This window comes from Triticum dicoccoides, chromosome 1B, assembly GCF_002162155.2.
Source record: "Triticum dicoccoides isolate Atlit2015 ecotype Zavitan chromosome 1B, WEW_v2.0, whole genome shotgun sequence".
NCBI lineage: Eukaryota > Viridiplantae > Streptophyta > Magnoliopsida > Poales > Poaceae > Triticum > Triticum dicoccoides.
Genome location: NC_041381.1, coordinates 687,635,899 through 687,653,976, shown reverse-complemented (window position 1 = coordinate 687,653,976; position 18,078 = coordinate 687,635,899).

Sequence of the window (18,078 nt, the reverse complement as noted above, 5' to 3'; positions counted from 1 at the left end):
GCGGCAAGTCCAATTGGTTGCTGGCCTTCTCTTACGAGCAGACTCTAGATGGTCCCTGCAAGTTCCACAGCGGCGCGAAGCCGTCAAACCATACCACCCGAAAATGCCACTGGCTCACTAGAATCGCCAAAGGAGACGGCCTCCTTCCTCCTCCGCCCGCTGGGCCGCCGCCTCCATAGCCGCCCCAGCAGCCGGCTGCCAGGCCAGTCGGCGCCGTACAAGATGAATACCCAGAAGAGCATGGAGCTTATGTGGTATTCACCAGCATGGCTGATGATCGACGCAGCAGATGGTTGCAGCAGCAAGAAGTAAATGCAGTAGCATCAGATACTCCGGAGTTTATGCATTGGTCCGAGAAGCCTATCAGTTGGAGCAGAGCTGATCACCCAGAGGTGATGCCGAATCCGGGCTCCTACGCCTTGGTTCTAAGTGCAACCTTGGCCACTGATAGGCGGGCCGCTCGCTTCTCGCGAGTGTTGATAGACGGAGGCAGCAGCATCAACATCCTATACAAGGATACCATGGAGAAATTAGGAATCAAGCAGAGACAGCTTCAAAGCAGCCGAACTGTTTTCCACGGCATTGTACCTGGCCTTTCTTGCTCCCCAATCGGCAAGATCCAGATAGATGTCCTCTTCGGAGACAAAGATCATTTTCGCCGTGAGCCAGTTTGGTTTGAAGTGGTGGACCTTGAAAGCCCATACCAAGCATTGCTTGGCCGACCTGCTTTGGCCAAATTCATGGCGGTCCCCCACTACGCTTACCTCCAGATGAAGATGCTAAGTTCAAAGGGGATTCTGACCGTGGCCGGCGACTATAGGAAGTCGTCCGCCTGCGCGGCCGAGAGTAGTCGGCTGGCTGAGTCCCTGGTGATCGCAGCTGAGAGGTGGCTCCTTGATCGGGTTGTGGCGATGGCCGGCAAGCAGCCAGAGATGTCGCCCGACCCCAAGGAGTCGGAAGCTGAGGGTTCGTTCAAGCCAGCTAAAGAAACAAAGAGGATACCTTTGGACCCGGAGCACCCGGAGAGGCATGCTGTCATAGGCGCAAACCTAGACAGCAAATAGGAAGGCGAGCTCGTCGATTTCCTCCGTGAGAATCGAGACATCTTCGCATGGTCCCTTAAAGACATGCCAGGTGTACCGACAGAATTCACCGAGCACAAGTTACATGTCCGATCTGATGTGAAGCCCGTCAGGCAGCCCTTGCGCCGCTTGTCAGAGGAGAAGAGGAGAGTTGTTGGAGAAGAGATAGCCCGACTCCTAGCGGCCGACTTCATTATGGAGGTGTTCTTTCCAGAATGGCTGGCGAACCCGGTCCTAGTGTTGAAGAAGAACAAGCAGTGGCGGATGTGTATCGACTACACAAGCCTCAACAAAGCTTGCCCCAAAGACCCATTTGCTCTGCCAAGAATTGATCAGGTGATAGACTCCACAGCCGGATGTGAGCTCTTGAGCTTCTTAGATGCATATTCAGGATATCACCAGATCAAGCTAAACCCGGCAGACAGACTGAAGACTGCCTTCATCACGCCGTTTGGAGCCTTCTGCTACCTGACTATGACATTCGGCTTGAGGAATGTCGGCGCCACCTTTCAGCGTTGCATGCAGAAGTTGAAGGAAATATGCCCTAGAGGCAATAATAAAGTTATTATTTATTTCCTCATATCATGATAAATGTTTATTATTCATGCTAGAATTGTATTAACCAGAAACATGATACATGTGTGAATACATAGACAAACATATAGTCACTAGTATGCCACTACTTGACTAGCTCATTAATCAAAGATGGTTATGTTTCCTAACCATAGACATGTGTTGTCATTTGATTAATGGGATCACATCATTAGAAGAATGATGTGATTGACATGACCCATTCCGTTAGCCTAGCACTTGATCGTTTAGTATACTACTGTTGCTTTCTTCATGACTTATACATGTTCCTGTAACTATGCGAAATATGCAACTCCCATTTACCGGAGGAACACTTTGGGTACTACCAAACATCACAACGTAACTGGGTGATTATAAAGGAGTACTACAGGTGTCTCCGAAGGTACATGTTGAGTTGGCGTATTTCGAGATTAGGTTTTGTCACTTCGATTGTCGGAGAGGTATCTCTGGGCCCTCTCGGTAATGCACATCATTATAAGCCTTGCAAGCAATGTGACCACATGAGTTGGTTACGGGATGATGCATTACGGAACGAGTAAAGAGACTTGCCGGTAATGAGATTGAACTAGGTATTGGATACCGATGATCAAATCTCGGGCAAGTAACATACCGATGACAAAGGGAACAACATATGTTGTTATGCGGTTTGACCGATAAAGATCTTCGTAGAATATGTAGGAACCAATATGGGCATCCAAGTCCCGCTATTGGTTATTGACCGAGAATGGTTCTAGGTCATGTCTACATAGTTCTCAAACCCGTAGGGTCCGCACGCTTAACATTACGATGACAGTTTTATTATGAGTTTATAAGTTTTGATGTACCGAAGTTTGTTCGGAGTCCCGGATGTGATCACGGACATGACGAGGAGTCTCGAAATGGTCGAGACATAAAGATTGATATATTGGACGACTATATTCGGACACTGGAAGTGTTCCGGGTGATTTCGGAGAAAACCGAAGTGCCGGGGGGGTTACCGGAACCCCCCGGGAGAGTATTGGGCCTTATGGGCCTTAGGGAAAGGAGAGAGGGGCGGCCAGCATGGGCCGCACGCCCCCTCCCCCCTCTTGTCCGAATTGGACTAGGAGGAGGGGCGGCGCCCCCTCCTCTTTCCTTCCCCCTCTCTCCCTTCCTTCCCCCTCCTAGTAGGAGTAGGAAAGGAGGAGTCCTACTCCTACTAGGAGGAGGATTCCTCCTCCCTTGGCGCGCCCAAGGGGCCGGCCGGCCTCCCCCTTGCTCCTTTATATACGGGGGCAGGGGGCACCCCAGAACACACAAGTTGATCTACGGATCGTTCCTTAGCCGTGTGCGGTGCCCCCCTCCACCATATTCCACCTCGGTCATATTGTCGCGGAGTTTAGGCGAAGCCCTACGCAGGTAGAACATCATCATCGTCACCACGCCATCGTGCTGACGGAGCTCATCCCCGAAGCTTTGCTGGATCGGAGCCCGGGGATCGTCATCGAGCTGAACGTGTGCTGAACTCGGAGGTGCCATACGTTCGGTGCTTGGATCGGTCGGATCGTGAAGACGTACAACTACATCAACCGTGTTGTGCTAATGCTTCCGCTTACGGTCTACGAGGGTACGTGGACAACACTCTCCCCTCTTGTTGCTATGCCATCACCATGATCTTGCGTGTGCGTAGGAAATTTTTTGAAATTACTACGTTCCCCAACAGTGGTATCAGAGCCTAGGTTTTATGCGTTGATGTTATATGCACGAGTAGAACACAAGTGAGTTGTGGGCGATACAAGTCATACTGCTTACCAGCATGTCGTACTTTGGTTCGGAGGTATTGCGAGATGAAGCGGCCCGGACCGACATTACGCGTACGCTTACGCGAGACTGGTTTCACCGTTGCGAGCACTTGTGCTTCAAGGTGGCTGGCAGGTCTCTGTCTCTCTCACTTTAGCTGAATCGAGTGTGGCTACGCCCGGTCCTTGCGAAGGTTAAAACAGCACTAACTTGACAAACTATCGTTGTGGTTTTGATGCGTAGGTAAGAACGGTTCTTGCTAAGCCCGTAGCAGCCACGTAAAATTTGCAACAACAAAGTAGAGGACGTCTAACTTGTTTTTGCAGGGCATGTTGTGATGTGATATGGTCAAGACGTGATGCTATATTTTATTGTATGAGATGATCATGTTTTGTAACCGAAGTTATCGGCAACTGGCAGGAGCCATATGGTTGTCGCTTTATTGTATGAAATGCAAACGCCCTGTCATTGCTTTACTTTATCACTAAGCGGTAGCGATAGTCGTAGAAGCAATAGATGGCGTAACGACAATGATGCTATGATGGAGATCAAGGTGTCACGCCGGTGACGATGGTGATCACGACGGTGCTTCAAAGATGGAGATCACAAGCACAAGATGATGATGGCCATATCATATCACTTATATTGATTGCATGTGATGTTTATCCTTTATGCATCTTATCTTGCTTTGATTGATGGTAGCATGTTAAGATGATCTCTCACTTAATAATCAAGAAGTGTTCTCCCTGAGTATGCACCGTTGCGAAAGTTCTTCGTGTTGAGACACCACGTGATGATCGGGTGTGATAGGCTCTACGTTCAAATACAACGGGTGCAAAACAGTTGCACACGCGGAATACTCAGGTCATACTTGACGAGCCTAGCATATACAGATATGGCCTCGGAACACGGAGACCGAAAGGTCGAACGTGAATCATATAGTAGATATGATCAACATAGTGATGTTCACCATTGAAACTACTCCATCTCACGTGATGATCGGACATGGTTTAGTTGATTTGGATCACGTGATCACTTAGATGACTAGAGAGATGTCTGTCTAAGTGGGAGTTCTTAAGTAATATGATTAATTGAACTTAAATTTATCATGAACTTAGTACCTGATAGTATTTTGCTTGTCTATGTTTGTTTGTAGATAGATGGCTCGTGCTATTGTTCCGTTGAATTTTAATGTGTTCCTTGAGAAAGCAAAGTTGAAAGATGATGGTAGCAATTACACGGACTGGGTCCGTAACCTGAGGATTATCCTCATTGCTGCACAGAAAAATTACGTCCTGGAAGCACCGCTGGGTGCCAGGCCTGCTGCTGATGCAACTGACGATGTTAAGAACGTCTGGCAGAGCAAAGCTGATGACTACTCGATAGTTCAATGTGCCATGCTTTACGGCTTAGAACCGGTTTTTCAACGACGCTTTGAACGTCATGGAGCATATGAGATGTTTCAGGAGTTGAAGTTAATATTTCAAGCAAATGCCCGGATTGAGAGATATGAAGTCTCCAATAAGTTCTATAGCTGCAAGATGGAGGAGAATAGTTCTGTCAGTGAACACATACTCAAAATGTCTGGGTATAATAATCACTTGATTCAACTGGGAGTTAATCTTCCTGATGATAGTGTCATTGACAGAATTCTCCAATCACTGCCACCAAGCTACTTGAGCTTCTTGATGAACTATAATATGCAAGGGATGAACAAGACTATTCCCGAGCTCTTCACAATGCTAAAGGCTGCGGAGGTAGAAATCAAGAAGGAGCATCAAGTGTTGATGGTTAACAAGACCACCAGTTTCAAGAAAAAAGGCAAAGGGAAGAAGAACGGGAACTTTAAAAAGAACGACAAGCAAGTTGCTGCTCAAGAGAAGAAACCCAAGTCTGGACCTAAGCCTGAAACTGAGTGCTTCTACTGCAAGCAGACTGGACACTGGAAGCGGAACTGCCCCAAGTATTTGGCGGATAAGAAGGATGGCAAAGTGAACAAAGGTATATGTGATATACATGTTATTGATGTGTACCTTACTAATGCTCGCAGTAGCACCTGGGTATTTGATACTGGTTCTGTTGCTAATATTTTCAACTCGAAACAGGGACTACGAATTAAGCGAAGATTGGCTAAGGACGAGGTGACGATGCGCGTGGGAAATGGTTCCAAAGTCGATGTGATCGCGGTCGGCACGCTACCTCTACATCTACCATCGGGATTAGTTTTAGACCTAAATAATTGTTATTTGGTGCTAGCGTTGAGCATGAACATTATATCTGGATCTTGTTTAATGCGAGACAGTTATTCATTTAAATCAGAGAATAATGGTTGTTCTATTTATATGATTAATATCTTTTATGGTCATGCACCCTTGAAGAGTGGTCTATTTTTATTGAATCTCGATAGTAGTGATACACATATTCATAGTGTTGAAACCAAAAGATGCAGAGTTGATAACGATAGTGCAACTTATTTGTGGCACTGCCGTTTAGGTCATATCGGTGTAAAGCGCATGAAGAAACTCCATACTGATGGGCTTTTGGAATCACTTGATTACGAATCACTTGGTACTTGCGAACCGTGCCTCATAGGCAAGATGACTGAAACGCCGTTCTCCAGAACTATGGAGCGAGCAACTGATTTGTGGGAGATCATACATACTGATGTTTGTGGTCCAATGAATGTTGAGGCTCGCGGCGGGTATCGTTATTTTCTCACCTTCATAGATGATTTGAGCAGATATGGGTATATCTACTTAATGAAACACAAGTCTGAAACATTTGAAAAGTTCAAAGAATTTCATAGTGAAGTGGAAAATCATCGTAACAAGAAAATAAAGTTTCTACGATCTGATCGTGGAGGAGAATATTTGAGTTACGAGTTTGGTCTACACTTGAAACAATGCGGAATAGTTTCGCAACTCACACCACCCGGAACACCACAACGAAATGGTGTGTCCGAACGTCGTAATCGTACTTTACTAGATATGGTGCGATCTATGATGTCTCTTACTGATTTACCGCTATCATTTTGGGGTTATGCTTTAGAGACGGCCGCATTCACGTTAAATAGGGCACCATCAAAATCCGTTGAGACGACGCCTTATGAACTATGGTTTGGCAAGAAACCAAAGTTGTCGTTTCTTAAAGTTTGGGGCTGCGATGCTTATGTGAAGAAACTTCAACCAGATAAGCTCGAACCCAAATCGGAGAAATGTGTCTTCATAGGATACCCAAAAGAGACTATTGGGTACACCTTCTATCACAGATCTGAGGGCAAGATTTTCGTTGCTAAAATCGGATCCTTTCTAGAGAAGGAGTTTCTCTCGAAAGAAGTGAGTGGGAGGAAAGTAGAACTTGATGAGATAACTGTATCTACTCCCTTGTTGGAAAGTAGTTCATCACAAGAACCGGTTCCTGTGACAACTACACCAACTAGTGAGGAAGCTAATGATATTGATCATGAAACTTCAGATCAAGTTTCTACTGAACCTCGTAGGTCTACCAGAGTAAGATCCGCACCAGAGTGGTATGGTAATCCTATTCTGGAAGTCATGTTACTTGATCATGATGAACCTACGAACTATGAGGTAGCGATGATGAGCCCAGATTCCGCAAAATGGCTAGAGGCCATGAAATCTGAGATGGGATCCATGTATGAAAACAAAGTATGGACTTTGGTTGACTTGCCCGATGATCGGCAAGCCATTGAGAATAAATGGATCTTTAAGAAGAAGACTGACGCTGATGGTAATGTAACTGTCTATAAAGCTCGACTTGTTGCGAAAGGTTTTCGACAAGTTCAAGGGTTGACTACAATGAGACTTTCTCACACGTAGTGATGCTTAAGTCTGTCCGAATCATGTTAGCTACTGCTGCATTTCATGATTATGAAATTTGGCAAATGGATGTCAAAACTGCATTCTTGAATGGATTTCTGGAAGAAGAGTTGTATATGATGCAACCACAAGGTTTTGTTGATCCAAAAGGTGCTAACAAAGTGTGCAAGCTCCAGCGATCCATTTATGGACTGGTGCAAGCATCTCGGAGTTGGAATAAACGTTTTCATAGTGTGATCAAAGCATATGGTTTTATACAGACTTTTGGAGAAGCATGTATTTACAAGAAAGTGAGTGGGAGCTCTGTAGCATTTCTGATTTTATATGTAGATGACATATTATTAATTGGAAATGATATAGAATTTCTGGATAGCATAAAGGGATACTTGAATAAATGTTTTTCAATGAAAGACCTCGGTGAAGCTGCTTACATATTGGGCATCAAGATCTATAGAGATAGATCAAGACACTTAATAGGACTTTCACAAAGCACATACCTTGACAAAATTTTGAAAAAGTTCAAAATGGATCAGGCAAAGAAAGGTTTCTTGCCTGTGCTACAAGGTGTGAAGTTGAGTCAAACTCAATGCCCGACCACAGCAGAAGATAGAGAGAAAATGAAAGATGTTCCCTATGCTTCAGCCATAGGCTCTATCATGTATGCAATGTTGTGTACTAGACCTGACGTATGCTTAGCAATAAGCTTGGCAGGAAGGTACCAAAGTAATCCAGGAGTGGATCACTGGACAGCGGACAAGAACATCCTGAAATACCTGAAAAGGACTAAGGATATGTTTCTCGTATATGGAGGTGACAAAGAGCTAGTCGTAAATGGTTACGTTGATGCAAGCTTTGACACTGATCCGGATGATTCTAAATCGCAAACCGGATACGTGTTTTTATTAAACGGTGGAGCTGTAAGTTGGTGCAGTTCTAAACAAAGCGTCGTGGCGGGATCTACATGTGAAGCGGAGTACATAGCTGCTTCTGAAGCAGCAAATGAAGGAGTCTGGATGAAGGAGTTCATTACCGATCTAGGTGTCATACCTAGTGCATCGGGACCAATGAAGATCTTCTGTGACAATACTGGTGCAATTGCTTTGGCAAAGGAATCCAGATTTCGCAAGAGGACCAAGCACATCAAGAGACACTTCAATTCCATTCGGGACCAAGTCCAAGTGGGATACATAGAGATTTGCAAAATACATACGGATCTGAATGTTGCAGACCCGTTGACTAAGCCTCTCTCAGAGCAAAACATGATCCACATCAAGACTCCATGGGTGTTAGAATCATTACTATGTAATCTAGATTATTGACTCTAGTGCAAGTGGGAGACTGAAGGAAATATGCCCTAGAGGCAATAATAAAGTTATTATTTATTTCCTCATATCATGATAAATGTTTATTATTCATGCTAGAATTGTATTAACCAGAAACATGATACATGTGTGAATACATAGACAAACATATAGTCACTAGTATGCCTCTACTTGACTAGCTCATTAATCAAAGATGGTTATGTTTCCTAACCATAGACATGTGTTGTCATTTGATTAATGGGATCACATCATTAGAAGAATGATGTGATTGACATGACCCATTCCGTTAGCCTAGCACTTGATCGTTTAGTATACTACTATTGCTTTCTTCATGACTTATACATGTTCCTGTAACTATGAGAAATATGCAACTCTCGTTTACCGGAGGAACACTTTGGGTACTACCAAACGTCACAACGTAACTGGGTGATTATAAAGGAGTACTACAGGTGTCTCCGAAGGTACATGTTGAGTTGGCGTATTTCGAGATTAGGTTTTGTCACTCCGATTGTCGGAGAGGTATCTCTGGGCCCTCTCGGTAATGCACATCATTATAAGCCTTGCAAGCAATGTGACCAAATGAGTTGGTTACGGGATGATGCATTACGGAACGAGTAAAAAGACTTGTCGGTAACGAGATTGAACTAGGTATTGGATACCGACGATCAAATCTCGGGCAAGTAACATACCGATGACAAAGGGAACAACGTATGTTGTTATGCAGTTTGACCGATAAAGATCTTCGTAGAATATGTAGGAACCAATATGGGCATCCAGGTCCCGCTATTGGTTATTGACCGAGAATGGTTCTAGGTCATGTCTACATAGTTCTCGAACCCGTAGGGTCCGCACGCTTAACGTTACGATGACAGTTTTATTATGAGTTTATAAGTTTTGATGTACCGAAGTTTGTTCGGAGTCCCGGATGTGATCACGGACATGACGAGGAGTCTCGAAATGGTCGAGACATAAAGATTAATATATTGGACGACTATATTCGGACACCGGAAGTGTTCCGGGTGATTTCGGAGAAAACCGGAGTGCCGGGGGGTTACCGGAACCCCCCGGGAGAGTATTGGGCCTTATGGGCCTTAGGGGAAAGGAGAGAGGGGCGGCCAGCATGGGCCGCACACCCCCTCCCCCCTCTGGTCCGAATTGGACTAGGAGGGGGGGCGGCGCCCCCTCCTCTTTCCTTCCCCTTCTCTCCCTTCCTTCCCCCTCCTAGTAGGAGTAGGAAAGGAGGAGTCCTACTCCTACTAGGAGGAGGATTCCTCCTCCCTTGGCGCGCCCAAGGGGCCGGCCGGCCTCCCCCCTTGCTCGTTTATATACGGGGGCAGGGGGCACCCCAGAACACACAAGTTGATCTACGGATCGTTCCTTAGCCGTGTGCGGTGCCCCCCTCCACCATATTCCACCTCGGTCATATCGTCGTGGAGTTTAGGCGAAGCCCTGCGCCGGTAGAACATCATCATCGTCACCACGCCGTCGTGCTGACGGAACTCATCCCCGTAGCTTTGCTGGATCGGAGCCCGGGGATCGTCATCGAGCTGAACGTGTGCTGAACTCAGAGGTGCCGTACGTTCGGTGCTTGGATCGGTCGGATCATGAAGACGTACGACTACATCAACCGCGTTGTGCTAACGCTTCTGCTTACGGTCTACGAGGGTACGTGGACAACACTCTCCCCTCTCGTTACTATGCCATCACCATGATCTTGCGTGTGCGTAGGAATTTTTTTGAAATTACTACGTTCCCCAACAGAAGTGTCTCCTCAAGCAACTCAGCAGAAATGCCCACGTCTACGTGGATGATGTGGTGGTGAAAACGAAAAAGCGTGGGACACTGTTGGAAGATCTCCAAGAAACCTTTGAGAATCTATGCCAATTCCAGATCAAGCTCAACCCGGAGAAGTGCGTCTTCAGAGTACCAGCCGGCCAGCTCCTTGGCTTCCTGGTCTCTGAACGCGGCATAGAGTGCAACCATGTAAAGATCAAGGCCATCGAGAGGATGGAAGTCCACCGCCGACTGTTAGATGTGCAGAAGTTCACCGGCTGCTTGGCGTCCATCAGCCGATTCATCAGTCGGCTGGGCGAGAAGGCTCTCCCTTTGTACCAACTAATGAAGAAGACCACCTTTTTCGAGTGGAACCACAAGGCGGACGAAGCATTTCTCGAGTTAAAAAAGATGTTGACTACTCCCCCTATGCAGGCGGCTCCGACTCCTAAAGAGCCTATGCTCCTATACATTGCCGCCACCAGCCGGGTAGTCAGCACAGTTATCGTGGTTGAACGCAAGGAGGAAGGCAAGGTGCTCCTTGTCCAGAGACCGGTATATTACCTGAGCGAGGTACTGTCGACCTCCAAGCAGAACTACCCCCACTACCAGAAGATATGCTACGGCATGCATTTCGCCACCAAGAAGTTGAAGCCTTACTTTCAAGAGCATCCAATCACTATGGTTTGCACCGCTCCACTAGCCGAGATCATCAGAAGCCGTGATGCTTCAGGCCGAGTAGCCAAGTGGGCCATAGATCTGGCTCCCTACACCATCTACTACCAGCCCCGCACCGCCATCAAGTCACAAGCACTGGCCGACTTCCTTGTCGACTGGGCCGAGACCCACTACCTGCCGCCAGCACCCGACTCCACCCATTGGCGGATGCATTTCGATGGCTCCAAGATGCGCACCGGCTTGGGAGCCGGCGTCGTCCTCACCTCCCCCAAAGGCGACAAGCTCAAGTACGCACTGCAGATCCACTTCGCCGCCTCCAATAACGTTGCCGAATACGAGGCGCTCGTTCACGGGCTCCGGCTTGCCAAAGAACTCGGCATCCGCCGGATCCTGTGCTACGGCGATTCCGATTTGGTGGTCCAGCAGTCGTCTGGCGACTGGGACGCCAAAGATGCAAACATGGCGAGCTACCGCTTCCTGGTGCAGCAAGTCAGCGGATATTTTGAGGGGTGTGAATTCCTTCACGTGCCAAGAAATGACAACGACCAAGCAGACACCCTGGCACGAGTCGGCTCCACCCGTCAAGCAATACCATCCGGCATCGCCCTTCAGCGCCTCCTCAAGCCGTCTATCAAGCCTTCGCCAGAATGAGACTCCATTTTTGTGCCAGCTCCCCCCGAAGAAGTCGGATCCGACTCAAGAGCACCAGCAGACGGCACAAGAATTCTTATAGATGGCTCCAAAAATACCGCAGTCGAAGCCGGCCCGGGGACTTCAGAACCCGGCCCGGGGACTGTGACGGTCAGCCCGAAGACTCCAGAGCTCGGCCCGGGGATTGTGCCAGTCGGCCCGGGGACTTCACCGATCCAGCAAGCGGCCGCGGATCCCAGCCCTCCGCCTCCCAACCCAGCCGCCCTTGTCCAAGTCGCAATTGTGGCAATTGAAGAAATAGCAGCACCCTCATGGGCCCAGCCCATCCTCAAGTTCCTAGTAAACAGAGAGCTACCAGCTGATGAAATCCTGGCTCGGCAAGTGCAACGCTGAGCGGCAGCCTATACCATAGTCAACAGAGAGCTGGTCAGGCATAGTGTCACTGGCGTGTACCAACGCTGTGTCGAGGCAGAACAAGGCCAAGCAATTCTCAGAGACATTCACGAAGGCGAGTGCGGCCACCATGCGGCTTCAAGTCCACTTGTCGCCAAAGCCTTCCGGCACGGTTTCTTCTGGCCGACTGCCCTAGAAGAGGCCAAGGAATTAGTCCAAAACTGCAAAGGGTGCCAGATGTTCCGTTCCAAGCCACTCCAGCCGGCTTCCGCGCTCAAGACCATTCCCATCGCCTGGCCCTTTGCGGTTTGGGACCTGGACATGGTGGGACCATTCAAGACGGCACGAGGCGGCCTAACTCACCTACTTGTCGCGGTGGACAAGTTCACCAAGTGGATAGAAGTAAAACCCATCAAGAAGTTGAATGGTCCGACTGCAGTAACCTTCATCGCCGACATTACGACTCGGTACGGCATACCACACAGCATCATCACCGACAATGGCACAAATTTTGCCAAAGGAGCCTTGGCCCATTTCTGGGCAACACAGGGCATCCGACTGGACTTAGCGTCCGTCGCCCATCCGCAGTCAAACGGCCAGGTGGAGCGAGCAAACGGCCTCATCCTATCCGGCATCAAGCCCTGCCTGGTCGAACCACTGGAGCGTTCGGTCGGCTGTTGGCTTGAGGAGCTACCAGCCGTCCTCTGGAGTCTGCGCACGACTCCAAACAAGTCAACCGACTTCACGCCTTTCTTCCTCGTCTACGGTGCTGAAGCCGTCATCCCGACGGACATAGAATTCGACTCCCCGCGAGTCACCATGTACACCGAGGAGGAAGCAGAAGAAGCACGTCAAGACGGAGTCGATCTGCTGGAAGATGGCCGGCTGTTGGCACTCAGTCGGTCCGGCATCTACCAGCAGAGCCTGCATCGATACTACAACAGGAAGGTCAGGCCAAGATCTTTCCAAGAGGGCGACCTTGTGCTCCGACTGATCCAGCGGACAGCCGGCCAGCACAAGCTGTCGGCACCTTGGGAAGGCCCCTTCATTGTCAGCAAAGTGCTAGGCAACGACTCCTACTACCTGATTGACGCTCAGAAGCCCCGAGCACGCAAGAGAGACGACTCCGGCAAAGAGTCGGAACGGCCATGGAATGCAAACCTCCTTCGAAGATTTTACAGGTTATTCAGTATGTATCACGCTACCCCTTTTTATTAAAAGTATCGAGACTTCGGGCCCCCCGAGACGAGCTCGGGGACTGCCCCTTTTGATTATCTGTATGATAAGAATTATGCCTTCAAGTATGCTACTTCTTGCTACGCCGCTTGGCGCCGGGTTCGACTAGTCGGCCCGGGGACGCACCGTCTGGCGCTATAAAATGTTTCCTGGAGTCGGACAAGTAGTGTGCGGCGCCTAAACCGTCTCCTGCCAGAAGCCGCAGCTCGCAGAGCGACTGTTTGGTAGGTAGGAGTAAGGATGAATGGGCATTCACATGAAAAATGGCTAAGGACCTAAAACATTAACATAGCCTAAGCCGGCTTCCAGCCCCCTTTCACAAGCCGACTCGCGAGTATTCGGCTTGCCGCTTTCTATCCAACTGGTTAAATAAACTCCAACGAAAGGCAAGTACTTGCTTTCCTCAAAGTAGCCAGGCATTTGGTCCAGTGGCAGTCCGCAGAGCGGTTATCCGGCTGACAAAGCGGCAACTAGGGGAAAGCGGCAAAGGAAAAAGCCAAAGGAGCAATGAGCAAGGAAAGATAGAACTCAGATTAATATTTATATAGCATAGGCCCATTGGCCGAATCTTCAGACAGAAGTTCAAAATACACCCCGAGGGTGGAATTGTACAAATTAACAAGTTCCTCAAAGACTTTCTAGAGCAGATAAAATAAAGCCAGAAGACAGCCTAGGGAGCGGCAGACGGGTTCGGAGGGTCGGAGGAGACGGCGGTGTCAGGCGCCGGGGCGGCCGGCTGGGCAGTCTCGGCTTGATCGCCGCCAGCGGCAGTCGGCCCGGTCAGACGCGGCTCGTTGCTAGAGGCGCGGTCGAGCTGAGGCTGGTCGCCCGCTCCGTCTTCTGGCGCCTCCGTCTCGCCTTCGTCCTCCTCCTCGCCTTCTTCCTCGGTGCTGGAGTCAATCACCTCTGCCGAGTCCTCGCCATATTCTGGGTTCATCCCGAACCACTCTGGCGGCACCTCCTCGCCGCCTGCAGCCCGCTCAGGGATGAAGACACTGGTGTCTATGTAGTCAGCGATTGCCACCGCACGCTCGACAAGGGCGCCCTCCACAGCCTCCAGCTTGGCCTGGGCCTCTGACCGGAATGCGGCCAGGCGGTCTAGGTCCAGCCCCGGATACCACGCCCTTACGAATTCCAAGGCCCGGCGTGCTCCGGCCTGGGCCGAGGAACCCTTCCAGGCCTCAAGACAGCTGGCTGCGACCTCCACCTAGTCGGCAGTCCAACTGGCGGTGCGCAGAGCCGGCATGTCTGGCCACAGGGCGGCAACTGCCTGGGCGCCGGCACGCTGAAGCCGGCGCATCAGCCGATGGGCCGGACAAAGACGGGCCTCGATGCTCAGAAGCTGCTCATCGACAGTCAGGGGAGCGTTGGCGACAATCATCGCGCCGCTTGCCCTCCGCGCCTCACGATCAGCCTCGATGGCCAGAGGGACTGCCTGCGAGTGGCCAGGGAAGAAGTCTGCCAAGACAAAAAAGAAGCAAGTCAAAAAATCAGAAGTCAGCCTGACACATAGTCGGAAACTCAAAGAAAGAAACTGACCGTTGACGATGTCCTCGATCTCATGGAAGCCAGAGGTCAGCATCGCCTCCTTGTCAGTCCAGGAGGAGCGCTCGCTCTCGAACTCGGCCAGAAGAGCAGCCTCCTTCTTCTCGGCCTCGTCCTGCATTTTCTTGAGCAGCTCCTTCTGCTCGGCCAGCTGCGTAGCAAGCAGGTCGCGCTCCGGAGCAAGCTTGCTGCACTCCTCCCCCTTGACGCGCAAGGCAGTGTTGACTTCACCCAGCTGCTCTTGAAGAGTGGCGTTAGCCCCTGAAGAATGAAAGAAAGAGACGAATAAGTCGTCAGCAAAGAAGATCGCCGGGAAGATCCGGCCCGACTACTCAGCAGTCGGCCCGAATCTCGGGGAATACAGCCCACAGGTGCGCCAGCGCGCCCCCGCGAAAAAGAAGAACAAAGAAGGAAATGTTGAAGTCATCAAGAAAGAAGATCGCTGGGAAGATCCGGCCCGACTGCTCAGCAGTCGGCCCGAATCTCGGGGACTACAGCCCGCGGGTGCGCCAACGCGCCCCCGCGAAGAAGAGAAAAATAACTTACTCCGGCTTTCCGTCAAGTCGGCAGTCCGCTTGCTCAACTCCTCAACATTGCAGTTGAAGGCAGTGGAATGGAGGTTGTGATACTCCTGCAAACAAAAATTTCAGACAAAGATAAAATACTTGGAACTCACCAGAGGGAGTTCCGAGCCGCCTGCTCAGCAGCTGGCCCGAAACTCGGGGATTACACCTAGTGGGTGCGCTGGCGCGCCCCCACGGAGAAGAGCAAGAAAGACAAGAATCAAAGAGGAAAGCATACCCGGACGGCCGCTCGCGACGCTAGATGCGCCTTGGTGCAGACCTGGAGGGCGTCGCCCTCGGCTCGCAGCTTCGTTTGGACATCCAGAAGCGCCTGGTTCAGCGGGCCCGTGCCGCCTCCGCGCACCCACCCAACGGGCGCGGCACTCGTCGCCTCGGCATCTGGGATGGCCGAGCTAGCGGCACCGACCTCCAGGGGCCGCGGCGCCAAAGTCGCCTTCTCAAGGCGGCGGCGCACTGGCGAGGCAACTTGAAGAAGCAGCCTCGCCTCGACCTCGTCCTCAGTCGGCCGCACCGGCGGGCCTGCCGGCTGTTTGCCGTGGGCCCTCCCAGACGGCGGTGGAGGCGGAGGCGGCGGCACAAGCGTGTCTGACATGGAGGCCTTGCTGCTCTCCATCTCCACGACGGGGTTCTCGGCGCCGGCTTCTCCGATCTGCCCCGTGAATTCCGAAGGCGGCGGTGCGGAGGATAGTGGGGCGACGCGCAGCCTCCTCAGGTCGCTGTCTCGCTGCAAGGGCGGCTTCGGCCTCATCCAGCTTCTTCTGGGCGGAGGCACCCGCCTTCTTGGTCTCCGCCTTCTCCAGGCGGTCGGCCTCCTCCTCGTCGCGCTTCTCCCGCGCGTTTCGCTTTGTTGCCTCCCGGAGGTCGGCGGCGGGGTCGACCCGCCGAGTATTGGCGGACGTCTCTGCCGACCCCATGATGGAGGGGACGGCGACCCTTTCAAGGGAAAGGGGGGCCCTGAAGAAAAAAGAGAGGAGTGTAAAAGAAGAACTCGAACAAGACTCACCCGATGAAATAAAGACAAAGGTGAAAAAACTTACGCAGAGACTAGCAGCGGCCTCCTCACTTCCCTACGGAAGCGGTTGGCCTTTGCGGCCGCCTCCTCCCGCTTGGTCGCGGCGGCCGCCCCCTTGAACTTCTTCGACTTGCCGCCAGGCGCACTCGGCCCGGCGTGGCGCCTCTTCGCGCTGCCTTGGCCGGCCAAGCCGGCAGAGGAGCCAGCGCCCGATGGGCCGACCCTTGGCTGATGGTGCGGGACGACTTCCCCTTCAGGGTCGTCCTCAGGCCAGTCAGCGGAGGTGGCCGAGGGCCTGAGGCCGCTTCCCGCTCCCCCTCCTCCGCCTTCGGCGTCGGCATCCATCGCCGCCGCCCCCAAGTCAGGGTCGTCAACCTCGCTATCCGCTCAGTCGGGGACGAACTCGCGGGGCGGTCTCATGACGCCGGCTGCGGGCTGTATGAGGGGGTTCTAGTTCAGAAGAAACCAATAAAAATCAGAAGTCAGATTCGGCTATAAAGAAGACAAAGTAATAAGGAGATGCGACTTACCACTGGAGGGGGGTTGGCGCGCGAGTACGGCTCCTTGCCGAACTGCCAGTCCTCCCCGAGCTTGAAGTTCGCGATATGGTTCACCATGTTTGCTACCTCCGCGCGGGGCATCTCCTTGGTGCTCATCCGACTCGGGTCTCGGTGGTCGCTCATCTGACTGATCAGATGAGGCCAGCCTTGGAGCGGGAGGACTCGGCGCGTCACGAAGGCGGCCAGCAAGTCGGCCCCGACGAGGCCCTCCGACTGCGTCAAGACTCGGAGTCGCGCTACGGCAGCGGCTCCGGCAGGAGTCAGCGTCTTGACTCGGTGAGACCAGCTAGGGAGCCTCCCAGCTGGTGCGCCGGCTTCATAAGGCGGCAGATTGACCCAGTCGCCGTCAGGGGCGATGTTCTTCACGTAGAAGTACGAGCGCTGCCACATCTTCACCGACTTGATCAGCGAGATGGAAGGGAAGGGGTTGTCGGCCGTCGATCGCCGCATCGCGATGAAGGCACCGCATTGAGCCGGCAGCCGGCGACGTGCGTGCCGAGCTTAGATGAGAAAAATTCTCCCCACAGCTCGATGGTGGGGAGGACGCCGAGAAAACCTTCGCACAGAGTGGCGAAGGCGGATAGCAGCACCACCGTGTTCGGGGTGAGGTGGTGCGGCTGGAGCCCGTGAAACTCCAAGAAGGAGCGGAAGAAGCCGCTCGCCGGCAGGCCCAGGCCGCGCATGAGGTGCGAGCAGAAGATGACCCGCTCGCCCTCCTCCGGCGCCGGCGATATCTCCCTCGCCGGCGCGGCGCGGGCTCACACGAGGTGTGCACCGGGGAGGCGGCACGTCTTGCGGAGGAACTCAATGAGGTCGTCGTCTACCTCCGAGCCGTCCCACACGCCGGAACACACGGCCGAAGCCGCGGCGGCAGAGGAAGAGCTCATCGCTGTTGGTGGGGTGTGGTTCTGCTCGCCGGCGGCAAGAAGAAGGAGAGGAGGCAAGAGGAGACGGGGAGTGGGGAAGATGGGCGCGCACGCTTTGCCGCTCCACTCCCCCCCCCCGCCTACTTGTAGCCTTGAAGGCTGAGAAGCCGATGGGGCGGGCGTTGGAT